This window comes from Suncus etruscus, chromosome 6, assembly GCF_024139225.1.
Source record: "Suncus etruscus isolate mSunEtr1 chromosome 6, mSunEtr1.pri.cur, whole genome shotgun sequence".
NCBI lineage: Eukaryota > Metazoa > Chordata > Mammalia > Eulipotyphla > Soricidae > Suncus > Suncus etruscus.
Window position 1 is genome coordinate 87,302,530 of NC_064853.1, and position 18,937 is coordinate 87,321,466.

At 32.5% G+C, this 18,937-nt stretch overlaps 1 non-coding gene across 1 annotated transcript; it reads left to right on the plus strand.

The window, feature by feature from the left end:
- The first annotated feature begins 16,398 nt into the window (after positions 1–16,398).
- LOC126012512 (small nucleolar RNA SNORA61) lies at positions 16,399–16,536 on the plus strand. Its single transcript, XR_007496971.1, has one exon. It is a non-coding gene; the product is annotated as a small nucleolar RNA SNORA61 (small nucleolar RNA).
- Positions 16,537–18,937: the final 2,401 nt, after the last annotated feature.

The window sequence follows — 18,937 nt, forward strand, 5'->3', positions numbered from 1 at the left end:
TACAACTTGAAACGCCATTATTCAACTAAACATGCTGAGGAATGTGCAAAATATCAAGGAAATGAGAGAGCCAAGTGGGTTACCAGTCTTAAAGCATGTCTAATGAGGCAACAGGATTTCTTCAAGAAAGCAAGCAAAGAGAATGTTGCATCAGTCAAAGCTAGTTACATGGTTAGTGAGATGATTGCTAAGGCAGGGAAACCATTCACAGAAGGAGAGTTTGTTAAAAAAATGCATGTTATAGGCTGCAATTATCTGTCTGGAAAAGAAAGGTCAGTTTAGCAAAATCAGCCTTTCTGCCAACACTGTGGCATAGCACATTTCTGACATGTCAAGTGACATTTATCATCAACTGTGTGAGAAAGCCAAATGTTTTGATGCATACTCAGTTGCTCTTGACGAGGGCACAGATATAACAGACACTGCACAGCTCACAATTTATGTTCATGGTATTGATTGCAATTTTGAATTGACAGAGGAGCTGCTCATAATAATTCTAATTCATGGCCAGACCACCGCTAATGAGATATTTCGGCATCTGTGTGATGCCATTGAGAATGCAGGTTTGCTATGGAAGAGATTTGTTGTAAAAATAACCAATGGAGCGCCATCGATGAGAGGGAGGAAAATGGACTGGTGGCACTTGTTCAAAAAAAAACTTGAAGAGGAGGGTGTAGAGAAGGCCATTGCTCTTCACTACATTATCCATTCAGTAGGCATCAGTAAATGCCTGCCATGTGACAATGTGATATCTATTGTGAAATGCATCAACCAAATCAGATCAAGGGGCTTAAAGCACAGGAGGTTCCGTGCGTTTTTAGAGGAAATGGAGTCAGAATATGGAGATGTGCTCTATTTCACTGAGGTACATTGGCTCAGCAGGGGAAATGTCCTGAAAAGATTTTTTGAGTTGAGAGAAGAAGTGAAAGCCTTCATGGAGAAGGATGGGAATGCTGTTTCTGAGTTGAGTGATCACAAATGGCTCATAGACTTAGCTTTTCTTGTTGACTTCACACATGAGCTGAATGTACTAAACAAGATGTTACAAGGCCAGGGGCAGCTTATCAGTGCTGCCTAAGACAATGTGAGAGCATTCTCCACAAAACTTGTGTATGGAAATCCCAGCTCTCTCAGACAAACCCTTGCCATTTCCCAGCATGCAAGAAACATGTGGATGCAGGCATACCATTCAGTGGTGAGAAATATGTTGATGTTATTTTTAAGCTAGAGAAGGAATTTGATCACAGATTTGCAGACTTCAAAAAGCACATAGACACTTTCCAAATTTTTGTGGACCCCTTTTCCTTTGATGTGCAAGATGCCCCTCCTGTGCTTCAAATGGAGCTCATTGACTTGCAATGCAACTCTGATCTCAAAGCCAAGTTCAGGGAGATTAGTGGAAAAGCAGACATGCATGGGCAATTTTTGAGAGAATCCCCCCCCCCCACTTCCCTGAGCTTTCCTGAATATTCAAGCGCACCATGTGCCTTTTTGGGAGCACATATTTGTGTGAAAAGTTATTTTTCACATTGAACTTCAATAAGTCAAAGTACAGGTCGAGACTTAATGATGATCATCTTCAAGCCATAATGAGGGTCTCACTGCTTCCTCTCTAAAGCCAAATGTGGTTCAGATTTGTGAGAAGAAGTGCTGTCAAGTCTCTGGCAGCATGGAATAGGCAAAAGATGCCATGTTCAGAAGAACTGTTCATGATCTTCACTCAATGTTCTTTTCATGTTCAGAAGATAATAATTAAAACTGTTAATAATGACATTTGATGACTTTTATTTTTGTGAAATTCCTTATGCAGCTCTGCCTCACCCTGACTTTGCCTCCTGCAGCCCCCAGGTAAATTGACTTTGAGACCCCTGACTTAGAGGCAAGAAAATCATGAACAAGGAAAATATTAGAAAATAGAAAGCAGGGGCCGCTAGAGGTAAGGTGGCACTAGAGGTAAGGTGTCTGCCTTGCAAGCGCTAGCCAAGGAAGGACCACGGTTCGATCCCCCAGCGTCCCATATGGTCCCTCCTTGCCAGCGGTGATTTCTGAGCACTTAGCCAGGAGTAACCCCTGAGCATCAAGCGGGTGTGGCCCCAAAAAACAAAACAGAAAAGAACATAGAAAGCAATTATTATTATCATTACTATGTTTTTTGGGGACCACACCTACAGGTGTTTTGGGTTTACCAAAGTCAGGAATCACCTGTAGTTAGACTTGGGGTACTACATAGGATGTCAGGAGTTGAATCCAAATCAGTTACATGCAAGCAATTACTTTATCCTCTGTAGTATCTCTCCAGTTCCAGAGCAATTATTAATAGATGTTATACAATAAATAAAAATAGGGCCTGGAGAGATAGCACAGCTGCGTTTGCCTTGCAAGCAGCCAATCCAGGATCAAAGGTGGTTGGTTCGAATCCTGGTGTCCCATATGGTCCCCTGTGCCTGCCAGGAACTATTTCTGAGCAGACAGCAGACAGCCAGGAGTAACCCCTGAGCACCTCAGGGTGTGGCCCAAAAACCAATAAATAAATAAATAAATAAATAAATAAATAAATATATAAATAAATAAAAATAGAAAACTAAAGTTGTAAAATGCTTTACTTTGAAGGCAAATATTGCCAATAGGTTGAGTAAAAAAAAAAAAACAATTGTATACTGTTAAGAGAGACACAACTAAAATAATGAACAGATAGTTTTAAAGAATAATGATTGGAAAAACATCCCTTTTAAGTACCACCAAAAGTCAAATGAAATGACTATATTAGGCAAACATTTGATACAAAAAGTATATAAACTTATTTAAATGTATATATAACATAATACATAGTAATAATTTGCAGAATCAAAGAAGCAATATATATTTCCACAATTATATGGCTGATCTTAATGAACTCATTAGGCAATAGAATAAAAAATGTTATCAAATTGTTATAGATGATATGTTCAAAACCATAGACACACTTGATCTCAAAGACATATATTAAGGACACTGTCCTCAAATAGTGCAGGCTAAACACTTATTTAAGTACACTCAAATGTTAACAAAACACATTTGCTGAATCATGAAGAAAGACTCAAAAATATAAAGTTCTGGAGCATATAGAACATGTTCCCTGACAATAGTAGGAATTAACTAAATATTAGTATCTGTAAAAATATAAATAATATATAAATAAAAATAAATAAATAAATAATAAAGATTTTAACAACTTTTGATATGCTGCAACTATTCTGATACTACTTATCTAGATTTCATAGTGAGGTCATAATAGTGTCCACTGAAGTATTCTTATACAGTATCAACATAAGACCATAAAAAAATAAGGCTAAAAGAAATTATTTAATAATTATTCTTAACATAAGAAATAAAGTTTAATATGCATATTCCTATTATCAGCTACTATTAATGACTACCACCTACATCTTCTGTCCATGTCTAGATTGGTCTGTCTATTGAAGAAGGCTATGCAGATATCCATTGATAAATTTGTCTCTTTCTGACAAGTTTTAATTTAGAATAAACCATTTTGTTTTTATATTTGTTCCAAAATTATTCAACCAGACACAAATCCTATAATTCAAATAGTTTTTATTAGGTGAGAGTAGGGAAACATTTGGTGATGCTTGAGAGTCACTCAGTGGTGTTCAGGGACTGGGACTAAGATATAGTAGTACCATCCTTTCCATGTTTCAATAAATAACAAATCTGTTTATTAAACCACAGGTTTATTCTTGGAAGTCATTGGCACTGAAAATTAAAATTAAAAATTTTAAATAAGCATCATTATTCCTAATATCACATAAATCAGTGAAGAAATTACAATAAATTATAAAATGTTTTTTTATTAAATGGTAATAAAATAGCATATAAAAGTACTTTGGGATTTAGTAAAACTGTTGCTAGAATTAGATGAATGCTTGAAATGTCTCCTACTATTTCTGGCAGTGGACAGGGAAAGTTATTTGAAATATGCCCAGAGTGTTCTCCATAACAAAGATCAATTCTACAGAGGAAACTACCAGTGCCTTATCTGACCTAGAAAGGACAATTAGTCAACTCCAGTACAGTGGAGACTTCTTATCTAACATAAAAGGAAGAAAAATAAAAGACTGGAAAATGCTATTGAAGTTCATAGCCTAGGGGCTCATGCTTACTAAAAATATAGATTTAATTATATGATTATAAAATGCATTTCCTCACTAACACCTACTATTCTACCACATCAAAAGGGATTTAGTTTAATAACTGTGGATTATAACTGAGAAAGCTACAAGACACAGACTATTTAAGAAAGAAACCTTAGGTAAACCCAAAGGATACCAAATGAAGCTAAGTATCTAGTACCTACAGCTACAATAAGCTTTAAATACAATATGACTCCAATAAGAGTACCAGAAATGTCACACTAAAAATCTAATTGCCACAATTAGATTAGTCCCGATGTCCAGCTTTTAATAAAAGAATAAAAATAAAGCAAAATGATTCGCTGCAACATGAATGGAACTAGAAGATACCATGTAGTAATAAAGAATAATGACAAACACAGTATGATACTCTTTGCATGTGCTATATGAAATAACTTATCAATAAATTATATCATGGGCTGATTCCTTAAGGTACATTTCTGATACAACTGCAAAATAAATATTTCCAATTAAGGTTTCTTCCTTCTCCATATTTACAACTATCAAAGCTAGCAAATATTCCTAGTTTCTAATATTTACTTGAACTCTTAGTGTCTGTGACCAAGCTTTAAGTGTAGCAGAATGAATTGAGTACTATCAGTAATAATGTATTGGCTGGTACAAAATATGAATAAGTAACAGAAATCACAGTAATCGTTAAAATAATTGAAGGGGGAAAATTGATAATACTGTTATAAGATAACTATACTATAAATGACTCAATCCAGTGTTTTGTGTTAGTGATCATAGATTATCTATAAAGTTTATTGACAACTCAAAAGTAGGAAATAGAGAGATAATATAGTAGGCAGGGTGATTACCATGAATGGTGAGCACCCTAGAATCCAATAAGAAAGCTCCACTAAAAGTGATTCTTGAGTGTAGTGCCAGGAATAAGTCCTGGTATGACCCAAAGAAACCCTCCAAAATGTACCAAGAAAACTGAAAGGCCATTCATTAAATTTTAATTTAGTTTAATTTTGTTTTGTGACCATATTCATCCATGATTAAGACTTACTCTAGCCTCTATGCTCAATGATCACTCCTGATGGTGTCAGTGATTAAACTAAAGTGAGTGACATGCTAGGCAAGCCTCACAACCCTTGTCCTGACTCATATATTTAAAGTTAATTTGGGGGGTTGGCCACCCCAACAGTGCACAGGGACTATTTCTGACTCTAGTCTCAGGAGTCACTCCTGGCAGGAATTGAGGGGCCATATGGGATTCTGGGGATCAAACTCAAGTTGTCCACATGCAAGGCAAGCACCATGTACACTGAACTATCTTCCCAGAATCTACTTAAACGTTTTTTTTGTTTGTTTGTTTGTTTGTTTGTTTTGAATCACACCCGGCTGTGCTCAGGGGTTACTCCTGGCTCCACACTCAGAAATCGTTCCTGACAGGCTCGGAGTACCATATGGAATGCCGGGATACAAACCACCGTCCTCCTGCATGCAAGGGAAAAGCATTCCCTCCATGCTATCTCTCCAGTCCCCCCCACTTAAACTTTTTTAAAGTACAATAAATGTTCAATACGTTTCAGTAATTGGAGTAACAACTAATATAAATAGATTTAATACATAATGATGTATTATATATAAATCTATATCATACATAAATATAAGTATTATCAGTTATTTTTTAAACAGAAACATTAGAAATTGCATTTAATTAAATACTAGGGAGTATTATATTCAATAATAGCAAAGTACATGTTCTTCTCAATTTACAAGGAACCTTTAAAGTAGAGAATATATCTAGTAATAGACTAATAACAAATTTCAAAGTTTATAAGTCAAACTAAGTATTCTGTCAGAATACAATGGAATTAAAGTGGAAATCAACAATCGTATGATAAGTAAGAAGTGCCTAGGTAAACATTAGCATAACAACAAAATAAAATTCTAAAATAAATCAATAGTGAAAACAATTAAATTTTGTTTCTCTGAAATACTGACAAAATGTTTTTCTTTTATAAATATTTATTAAAATAAAGGGAAAATTTGAGATGACATATTCCTCACAAAAGTAGTGGATAATTTTTCTTTATTCTATAGACATTAAAAGACTAACATATCAATACCAAGATGGGCAATTTTGTATCTATCAATTAACCAATTATATAATATAGACTAGGTACAAATAGTCATCCTTAATCAACAGGTTTTCTTTTTCTTTGATGAGAGGCATACCAGGCAGTGCTCAGAGTTTACTCCTGCCTCTTTGCTCAAGGATTATTCCTACTGGTGCTGAGAGAACCATATTTGGTGCTTTGGATTGAACTAAGGTCAGTTGCTTGCAAGAAAAGTGACTTAACTGTTGTATTATCTTAACAGGTGCTTTATCGGCAATTTCACTTTCTGTAGTTTTAGTTATCAGAAGTCAATTAAATTTCGAAAATATTATTTTCAATCATCAAGATATTTGTGAGACTGAGAGATTTACATAATTGTATTATAGAATTATTCTACAATTGCTATTTTACTAACAGATTCTGCTCTTAATTATTTACTAATAATTTATAATAATTATTACTAATTAATAAATTAAATTTATTATAAGCATGTATGCATTAAAATATAATTATAAAATTTACTACTATCTTTAATTTTATTTATCACCAAGAAGTATATCTTGAAAGGGCTATCTTGAAAAGACTATCTTGTTTGAAACATTTATAACAAAATAAAAATAAACTAAAATTTAAAAAGGAGTCATACCATCAAAATTATAAAATGATATATTTATAAGTTGAATATGTCTGTATATATTAGCAAAATTGTTTTTTTTTGTTTATAATTTAACTTAGAATAGTAGCACACTCTTAGCTCTTAAGTTATAGGGGCCAGAGAGATAGCACAGCAGTAGGGCATTTGACTTGCATGCAGCTGATCTTAGACGAATGGTGGTTTGAATCCCGGCATCCCATATGGGCCCCTGTGCCTGCCAGGAACAATTTCTGAACACAGATCCAGGAGTAACCTGAGAGCTGCTGGGTGTGACCCAAAAACCAAAAAATAAAATGTTATTATTTAAAAGAAATGTAATAACTGAAAAATAATGAATAAGACTAAGATACTATCGTTAGTGACTTTTGTTAGATATTTAAGGGAACATGATAAAAATATGTAGGATTATGAAAAATTTAAGTAAGAAAATAGAAAATAAAAGCTTTGAGGAGGAGTTGGGTCATATATGGTGGCACTAAGAAGTTATTCCTGTCTGTGACCTCAGAAATCACTCCTTGCAGGCTGGGGGTGACTATATGAGATGCCAGGAATCAAACCCAGATCAGCCACATTCAAGGCAAATGCCCTACCTGCTCTGCTATCACTCTGGCCTCAGAAACTAGAACATTTTTAAGCATTCTAAAAAAATAGAATTTTACTAAAAGCCAGAAAATATTCTATAGGAAAAACCATAGACAAATCTCTCTCTTCTCTCCCTCTTTTCTTTTTTAACTATAAGAATCATTCCCAGGCATTCTCAGTGGATATCCATTAATGCTTGGCCTAGTAATACAGTGGAGTTCATGTCAGGAATTTTTTTTTTTTTTTTGGTTTTTGGGCCACACCCGGTGTTGCTCAGGGGTTACTCCTGGCTGTCTGCTCAGAAATAGCTCCTGGCAGGCACGGGGGACCATATGGGACGCCGGGATTCAAACCAACCACCTTTGGTCCTGGATCGGCTGCTTGCAAGGCAAACACCGCTGTGCTATCTCTCCGGGCCCAGGAATGTTTTTAAACTGGTATTCTGGGGTCCACCAGAACTACTCTGGTAGTTCTTGAGTCATCAGGACTATGTCCAGCTGTGATCAGGCATGCTGAGAGGTGCTAAACTTTTCATATGCTAGTATAGGTGCAAAAATCCTCAATAAATTAGCAGAAAATATAAGCATATAAATAATTGTATACTAATTAAAATTATTTAAGTATGTAAGCCTTTCAGTTTACTTATAAATCATTAATTTAAATTCAAAAACCTATTATTGAAACACATCAACAGTTACAGGGGGTTCTATGATCATATAATAAAACGGAAAAGCATATGATTTTAAGTTTTACTAAATAGATTGAGTAAAAGACAAAATTCTGCCTTCACATACGATAAAAACTTTGAAAAAATTATATATGGAGAAAAACATTCTCAACTTCAATAAGTAACTTCTTCAATAGTTTATATAGAGATATTTATAGCAAATGTACTGATAAGAAAATATATGTTTCTATTCTTTATAGGAAACAAAGCTAGGATAGTGCCATGATTCTTCAAAATAATGTAATTAAAAATCTAGTGAATAAATTAAAATATAAATTGAAATAAATAGTACACTATTGGGAAAGCAGAAATAAAACTGTATTCAGGTGACTTGATGGTCAATAAGAAGGAAATAACCAAGCTATCAAAATTAATAATCAGTAACAGCAAGACTGTGGGGTATAAGATCAAATTATGGGGCCATAGTGGTAGTGCAGAAGCAGGGTGTTTGCCTTCATGCGCCTGACCCAGGATGGACCTCAGTTTGATCCTAGGTGCCCCATATGGTCCTCCAAGTGAGAAGAGATTTCTGAGTGCATAGCCTGAAGTAACTTCTGAGCATCATTGGTGTGGCCCAAAAACCAAAACCAAAAGACAAACACAGAAAAATATCAAATCAATTACTTTATGATAATAATTGAAAATAAAAACACATTGCCATCAAAATAGCATAGAAAAACCATTATATAAACATAATATATTATATAAACATAATGTAAGTATTATAAAATGATAAACATTACAAATATTATAAATATATATAAATATAATACAAAAATTATAAATAATATAAAAATATAAACATTATATAAATAAAATATGAATGCAATATAAATCTAACAAAACATATATATATATAAATTCATAGAAAAAATTTTGCAAGACTAATAAAAGACAATGAAAATCTAAATAATTGGTGCAATATCCCATGCTATGGGCTATGTATAAATTTGCAAATATAGGTATGTATACATATAAATTCCAAATATGCCTATAAATGCATATTATTAATATACTAACTTCTTCCCAACTCTATTGTCAAAAATTTTAATTAAAATCCCAGAAAATAATTTTATGGATATAAAAATAGTTTAAGATTTCTGTAGCAAGAACAAGGACTGACAGAATACAGCATAATGCTGAATAATTGAATGAGAAGATTGACTTTATCTGACTTCAAGATGCACTGTTATGCTATATTAAGCCAATGTGAAAAATGGAAGAATAGGCAAATGTCAATATAAGAAAATAGAGGTCCCCAAAAAGAAATTTACAAAGGCATAATGAATATATCTTTGACAAAAGAACAAAAGTAATGCAATGACATTTTTAGAAAATGTTGCATAAACCAGGTTTTTTCTATGTGCAAAACAAACAATACAAGAAATTTCAATATAAATCTTAAACTTTTCACAGAATTAACTTTGATTATATGTAGTTTTAAATGGGAACTTTAAAACTATACAACTTCTCAAAGGTAATATACAAGAAATGATAGGAATAATGGTTTTGATGAGGCACCAAACCAAAATATGATTTAGAAAAAAAATAATGATGATTTGGACTTTTTAAAGTTAAAATGGTTTGGTGAAAAATATTGCCTTTGAAATAAAAATAAAATGTCAGGTTGAGGGGAATTATTTGCAAAAGCACATTTGATAAAGGGTTTCTTATTCAAAATCTACAAAGAACTCTTAAAATGCAACAATAAGAAAATAAGCCTCATTTTAAAATGAGCAAAACAGAAAAAAAACATAAAATAGACATTTTATCATATTATTTAGAAATGGAAAGCAAACATTCAGAAATTTTTTTTTATAAAATCTCTCACTAAAGAATTACATATTAGTAAAAATATATCATTACAAGCAACTAGAATAAATAAAAATGCTGGCAACAATGACAAATGTTGAGGGCATGAAGTAACAGAATTATTTACATACTGTTATTGAAAAAATAAAGTAGTAAAGCTACTTTGACAGGTTTTTATAAAGTTGAATATAGGCATAATATGTGAGGTAACAATCATATTCATCCCCATAAGTTGAAAATATATTCAGCTTTGGAGAGATAGCATATAGTAAGGCACTTCTGTTGCATGTACATGGCTAACTCTATTTCAATTCTAAATACCAGATATGGTGAGAGGGATTCCTCAGAAGAGTCAAGAGTAGCCCTGAGCACATCACAGTGTGGCTCCAAACTCACCCACCTCCAAAGAAAGCATTTCCATGAATAAAACTGCACATCAGTTTTGTTCCTTATTATCAAATTTTTAAACAACAACAGTGCCCTTTAGTTGAGGTACTTATAAACAAGAAATGGTTTATCATATAATGGGATATTATTTTGTGATAAGATATGAGCTATAAACCAACAGCTGAAAAATGAAAAGAAAAAAAGGAATATTAAATACATTTTTTCTAAACGAGTAGAACGAAATTAGTTGTAAAAAATACATGTAATATGATCTCAAGTATATAAAATTTTGGAGTTGCAAAATTAAAGGGATAAAATCATTTAGTTTGTTAGAGTTCAGGGAAGTCAAAGGTGGAGAAAACATAAATGAAGCACCTAAGCTTTTAAAGATGGCAAAATATTTTGCCTGATAATTTGTGATGATGAATAATTAAACTATGCATTATTCAAAATTATATAAATGTGGCACAAGACAGTGAAACTTAATGTATAGTATAAAATTTAATTTATAATAATGTTGGCTCACTGATTAAAGTAAGTTTACCATATTAATGCAAGATAATAAAGAGTAAATTATATGTATGTGTTTAGGGAATAGCCTAATGTCCTATCCAATTTTTCTATAAATATAAATCACTTGATAAGGTATGCTAAAAATTGTAGGAAAATTGAGTATTCTAGGAATAGAGAGAATTATTCTAGAAGCAACATAAAAATGAAGATTTTGCTTTAGCAGATACCATGAAAGGTAAAATTTATCCCAAGGGAAATATTGCTATGTTTTTCATGTGGAACAAACAGCATAACAGTAACTATAAAATTTGTATAAATAGAATTTAAATAAAATCTGCTATATATTTATAGAAAGGTTTATTTTAGAATCCTATTTGACACAAAAAGAAATATACCTGATACATTACCATGCATTGTATTAGTTCACGACTGAGATAAAATAGAAATGGAATAGGAATAAATATCAATTCATATAAAACACAGTACTCATTCAAAGTAAGTGGTATCTGTTTTTACTCAGAGTTAGCTAACAGACCATTTCAATGTGGTTATGAAAGAACATAATGTGGTTAGCATATTTTTCTACCAATTCAGAGAATCAGACTAAAGTTCCCCATAGAATTTAATTTGGGTATTAGGCAACAGGAAATGTGGCTTCTGATAAATAAGTTTCTATGAACCCTGAAGCAGTCACTGGGACATTTTGTCCATTAAGTTCACAGATGGAAAAGTAGATAATACCATTCACATCTGTATTTATGAAGATATGACTTCTTTGTATTAATCTCATGGTTTTCTTGACATGACTCATTCAACCGATCTCTTACATGACAAGACAGCTTAACTAGCAAAACATACAATGGTGGTAAAATAGATCCACACATTATAATTACCTACCCTTTAGAGAGAAATAGAAATACTAACTTTATTTTCCAAATTATAGAGTTGATAGAGTAAACTTTGTGGTTTAAGTTGCTTTTCAGAATCATAAAAACTGTGTCAAAAATTAAATCTAAAGATGGAAAAATTAGCTCAGAATGTTTCATTTATATTTCAGACAAAGAATTTTATCTTCAGTGGAAGATTCCATTTTTTTTTTCAAGAAATAGAATTTCTGGAAAATTTAGTAATCAGAGTTAGGGGGGGTAAGTGTACTTACTAAGCACTTAAGCACTTTTTGCTTTGAACTTTATATCCTTAAGCCAACAATAAATCATGATATATTATCAATCACCTGCATCAGACCTACAACTTTCATAGTAATATCTACTTGTATTGTGATGAATATCCAAGGTTATGGGAAATTGTGATGGGCGTATACAGTGAGTGAGCAACAATCTACCAACTCAATACAAATAATAACAGTAAACTACAGTTAATCATACAATTATCAATGAATATGATAATCAGAATAGATAGGTCTAGTATATATTAAATAACATAAGCAAAAAATTTAAGCTTTTATTGAAAGAGAAGCACTTAATGATGAATAATTTTGAAATATCCTATAGAAATCCTAGAAGATCCCAGAAGATATAAATTGTCATTAAAGCAGCCTTCTAACTCTCCAACTATGCAAACTAGAAATTGAATTCTCCTGTTTGATGACCATGCATTAAGAAAAAGAATAATTTACAGGGCCAGAGAACAGCACAGCTGTAGGGCATTGCCTTCCACGCGGCTGACCCAGGACGAACAGCAGTTTGATCCCCCAAGCCAGGAGCGATTTCTGAACACAGAGCCAGGAGTAACCCCTGAGCATCACCGGATGTGGCCCAACCCCCCCCCCCCAAAGAAATCATTTTAATTTGGGTATTGCCTTGACCTGAAAAGACAAAGTCTGAAAGTCTTTATGGGCTAAAAATAACTTTTTGTTTTATGCAGATAAAGTTAGACTTCAATCATAGTTAAGCTTAAGGAGGTTTAAACAGATACCATTTGATCTCCCAAACACTTTTAGATGATGAGCAAATCACATGGCTCAGCAACTCATTTTTAAAAATAGTATTCATCTACTTACGCAGTCTATTTATGATATCTGTTGCCACAAACTCTAAAAGCAAAAATCTTTGTTGACTTTCATCTTCAAAATTTGACATATTGGAGGAGCAGTCCAGGGCAGTATTTAAATTTTAAATAAAAAGAAAGCTCACAATCTAATACACAGAGGAAAATAATTGGTCAGAGAACACTTCTAGGCTTGTAAATGGCAAATGTGTCTGAAGTGAGCAGAGCATGCAGCCCTCATATTCTGGGGAAAAAAAGGAAATATGACAACAAAAATAGCACTGAATGCCTGAAGTGTGGAAGTGCTGATATTAATAAAAAACATTCTACTACCCATCAAACAACTCCAAATTAGATTGTGGATTCTAGGAGCTGAAGAAGGGTATAAAAATGATCTAACCTATCAAACTTTGAGACATAGTTTCCCAAAATATTCTGGTTTCCAACAAAGTATGCCATTTGAAATAAGAATCCTAGATTAGTGTTCTGAAAATTGGATATGCATAAGTATTCCATTTTGTAGATGTACCATAATTCTTTACCCACTGATCTGTTCTTGGGCATTTGGATGTTTCCAGATTCTGGCTATTGTAAATTGCTGTGATGAACTTAGGAATGTAGAGGGCTTTACTCTATGGCATTTTGAGGTTCCTAGGGTATATCTCTAGGAGTGGTATTCCTGGATATTATGGAAGCTCAATGGAAAACTACACAGCTGTTAGGAAAGATGAAGTCATGACATTTGCTTATTTATGGATAGATATGGAGAGTATTATGCTGAATGAAATGAGTCATAGGGGGAGGGCTAGACATAGAATAAAATCACTCTTTATGGGAATATAAGAAAAATAAAAGATAATGTGGTAATAATATCCAGAGACAATAGAGAGGAGAGACAGAAGGACCATTTCATGGTGGGAAGCTTGCCACAAAAGTGGTGTAGAGCAGTTAGAACAACGAAGGGACCAGTATGACAATGATCATTGAAACTGGTCAGAAAAATAACTGGGTGTTGGATGGAGATAAAGTGTTAGGGCTATCCCTTCATTAACAGTAGTGCAGACCACAGTGTCTAAAAAGAAAAATGGAAGAGGAAACGAGACCCAAAGAGAGAGAGAGAGAGAGAGAGAGAGAGACAGAGACAGAGACAGAGAGAGAGACAGAGAGAGACAGAGAGAGAGACAGAGAGAGACAGAGAGAGACAGAGACAGAGAGAGACAGAGACAGAGACAGAGAGACAGAGAGATCAAGTTCAGGAAGTTGCCAGCTCAGTAGGGGTATTATTGGTGGCAGGACACATTCATGAGTGAAGGATAACATAATGTAACACTGAAACTCAATTATAAACAACTTTGTAATCAGTGTTTAAATAAAAAATATTATAGTTCAATTTTCAATTTTCTTCCAACTGTTACAGTGAACACAAATATATCTAAAACTAGTCACATTGCTCTCATTGAACTATGTGGTCATTTAAGCAAAAGCAATAAATGAAACATGGTAAAATAAAATAGATATGGAGTCTTATAGCTGTCTCAGTTTCTAAATTGAAAATGTACCAACATGCTTACAGGACAATTGGACATTTTAATTTATTAGTTTCTTTTGGGACCACACCTGCTGATGCTCAGGGGTTACTCCTGGCTATGCACTCAGAAATCCCTCCTGGCTTGGGGGACCATTTGGGATGTGGGGGAATCAAACAGTGGTCCATCCTAAGTCAGTGTGTGCAAGGCAAATGCCCTACTGCTGCACCACTGCTCTGGCCCCAGACATTTTAATTTTTAAATGGAAATATGATTAATGAATATTTCAACAATTTAATAGTTATATTTAAAATTTTCAGCACTAATAACCATGAAAATTGTAACAACTAGCCTTTATTATTGTTTATTTGAAAAAATCCTCAAAGATATTTACTTAATTAAGTTAATGATTAGTGAAGCTGGTAAGTTAGAGTACACCAAGATTTCATAGTTGGTCTCCTCAAGATAGACATTTGAGTAGATACATAATTTGAGAAAATTATTTTGATCTGAGAATAGTAACAGCACTAGATGCTAAACTTTTTATTCCCCCCCCCCAATCCCTGTATCAAACTCACTGACTAACTAATCCCTTTTTATTCTAAATACCTAGAATAAAGTAGTTTGGGTGATATTATCCAGAAAAAGAGTCCATTGGTCCAAGTCCCTTATCTCAGTAATACATCCTTCATTTGAGAGAAAGATAAAAGCATAACATAACACTTGGCCCCATAACCTCATATCCTTGTTTCACACTGAAATATCTTCATCTCTGAAAAAGTGGAATGTTTATTATTATTACAGTACGCATGTGCACATTTTTTAAATTTATTTCTTTTTGCAAATATGAGTATGTTATGATTAACTAAATAACCTAAGAAAACCCAGTGATTGGGAAAAATTTCTCCTACATCTCAACAATTAGTAATGTACATAGTATTCTATACATAGTGTATCATAGTGTATCTACAAAGAAAGTGCTATTAGTATTTTCCTATTTTACATATGTAGAAATGTAGTCACAAAAATATTATAAAGCTGTTTTCATTTTTATTCTAACAACACTAATAAGAACTTCCAATATATTTTATTCATTACTACAATATCTATATATATACTACATATTGTAGTTCATAGCCATAAACAAATTGTTTATAATTCTCATTACTGGGATAAATTTATCCTGACAACTCCATAATTCTAAAAATTCTTTAACCAAAGTATTAGATTCATTGATGTAGGTGATTTTACCTTACATTTCTACAAGCAAGAAAAAACACAAAATTATATGAAAAGCTTGTTTACATAAGTTAGCAAGAAATCAAAAATGTGTATTATTTATTTTTGTCTTCATGCTAATCTTAGGTGATTTATATTTTTGTTTTTTATTGTTTATTTTTATCTAAAGTTTAGAAGATTAGTTCCTATTAAATTAAATGGTCAAGGAAGTTTTTTATAACATCATATTTTTAATTCCACTTTAGTATAAAGTATTTCATCCAATTATTGTATACATTGAATAAATAACATTACACTTAAAATAGATATATACTCATTCTGTTTGGCTTTCTTAAAATCACTTTTTTTATTAATACTTGAGAAATATATAAGAATATAAACTGTTCCTACTTTGTTTTATAAATGATGTATTCTTAAGTTTGCTATATCAGATGTGTTTAAAGTACACTGTGGAATTATTGTGGTCAACTTATCCAACTGTTTTCTTTTCTGTGATTACCTTAAAGTTTTCTACATTCAGATCAGGAGTCATGGTACAGCAGATACAAAGCATGTTTTTAGATTCATTTCCCCCCCCCCCCATATGGTCTCAGTACTACCAGGAGTTAACCCTGAGTTTTTGGCTACTGGTGTGGCCCAAATCTCCAAGCCTGGAAAAAGAATAAAAACAATATGCACAGTATTGTTAATTTTCCAATTCTCTTTCCCATCAGATCTAAACACTGGTCTTAATGGTTATAAAAGAGAAATAGTAATACCAAATCTGGCCTAACAGAGCTCATTGTCTACCACATAACCAAAACTGAAGGGCTAGTTTCAAAGAAAATTACAAAAAAACTTTTCTACATCTAAGAGTAATCACTGAAGGTATTTTATCTAAGTCATTTCTTGTACATGCTACTGCTAAAGATCACACAATAATAATAGTGGAAAGTTTTACAGGAGTTCATCTCAGGTAAACTTCAATATGCCCATTTTTCTTTGAGAGTGGATTGAAGAGTTCCAACCAAGTCATAAAATTGTGAAAGCAATTTCAAGAATCCATCCTGATTGTTCCCACTGTGACAGAGAAAGAAACATTGAGGTTTTAAAAAACATTTTGGTACTCAAGGATATATCAGTAACTATTTATTGAACATTCTTGCAGAAAGTATGCCATAGACTGGGGAGAACACTTCAGTGATTCAGTGAGTTATTTATGGAGTTCCAAGACAAGGTGTTGTTATTCTTGCTGAGTATCAGTTGCTGAAAGTAAATCCAATCCTAGCACAAAGGAATTTATGATGTAACTTTCCAAATTAGCATTACAATCATTACATTCAGGAAATCATGAAATTGTAATTTTAAAAATGACCTAGAGGTTCACTAATGCAACTTTATTTTGATAAGAGAATATAAACTTTGATACAAAAGGCAAATGATTAGTAGTCAAGTTTAGTTTTCAGACTTAATCCTCTTGAGTTTACATATTTATGCACACTGCTGCAAGGGTAAGAGAGATATTGATAATTTTAAGAGAACAATCTTTCCAAACTTTTTGCATATTTTTGCTTCTACATATGAAATAATAATTAATAGAAAACATTTTAAAGAGACAAATATATAGTATAATCTTAAAGCAGAACACTAAAAATAGCCTCTATATTTAGATTTTTAAGTTATTTTCTTGGAAGAAAACAAGTTAAAGAAAAAACACAGAGATTCAAAATAATTTTAATTAATAAATAAAATTAGACCTAATAAAAATTTTGAAATGTAATCTTAAATCACTGGTAGATCCTGACATTTGTTAAGATTTACTTTGCATAGGGCTTTTTGTTAACTGTTCCATGTGATCAGAAGTTTTTTAAAAGGAATGAATTAAATCCAAAGAAAGAAAATATTAGAAATTAATATAACACAAAACAATGACACACACAAAATTCACCAAAGACAAAAGTTATTTCTTGAACAAAAATATAATGAAGGCCATAACTCAGGTCAAGGCAGATCAAGAGAAGGCACAAAAAAATAATAATAACCATTTGAGAAAAAATTACCCCATGTCCTATAATTAACAAAATTTGCAGCGAATTTTTTGTAAAGAATTATAAAAAGATCAAATCATTGTCCTTGTTAGGCCTCAAGACTTCTTTGAGATCAGGAATCACTGTGACAGTTCTTGGGGTACATCTAGGGTGCAATTGCCTGATCTATGGTGCTATCTCACCAGCCACAGAAAGTTAGAATATTTTTATTTGTTTTGTCTTTTGCTTTTTGGTCACACCCGGCAGTGCTCAGGGGTTACTCCTGGCTCTACACTCATTAGAAATCGCTACTGGCAGGCTCAGGGGATATATGGGACGCTGGGATTCGAACCACTGGCCTTCTGCATGAGAGGCAAATGCCTTACCTCCATACTATCTCTCCGGCCCCTAGAATATTTTTAAAACATGTAAGATATCCTAGTATTTCTCATAAATATTTTATATTTTTTCATGAGCTCTTGTGATTAATATGTGTAATATTTATAGAATATATAATGCATAGTGTATATATTATATTTATAATGTATATGGTACATTTTCAAAATACAAGAGATCATAATATATTTGCAATAAAATATTTTATAATAAATCCAAACATACATATTATGCATTTAAACATATACATGCAATATATGTTACATAAAATACATGATCTCTGTGTTCAAATATATATATCCCATAATAGAAATAATATAAACCCTACATGAAATATGTAGTATCATATAAGCAATTATGGTATCTCCCAAAACCTAATGTTTGTCCTGAATGAAAATCTTATCTAGTGGTAACATATGTATATGTATATATTCATGTATATATAAACATGGTTTCTTACCATCAACACAATAATCACTGTAAATCATCTAAATTGTTAAGAAAATTTTTTAATTTCCTTTTTTTGGGGAAATTTTTAATTTCTTAGGAAATCATGTGGAATGTAAATACGTGGCCCTAATATACTTAAGTGTATCTACATATAAATTGTAATAAAATCACCACATTACTATGATACTAAGTGTCTTTATGAGATCAGAACAGAATTGAGGATGTCCAATTATATTTCACACTGTATTAGTGTATAACTAGTCAATTAGACAAGAGGAAACAAAATTTGTAAGTCTTGAAAAGAAATGAATTAACATGTGATATTTACTAATGACACAATTCTGTTCTCAGAAAATTATAATAAATCTTTAAGAT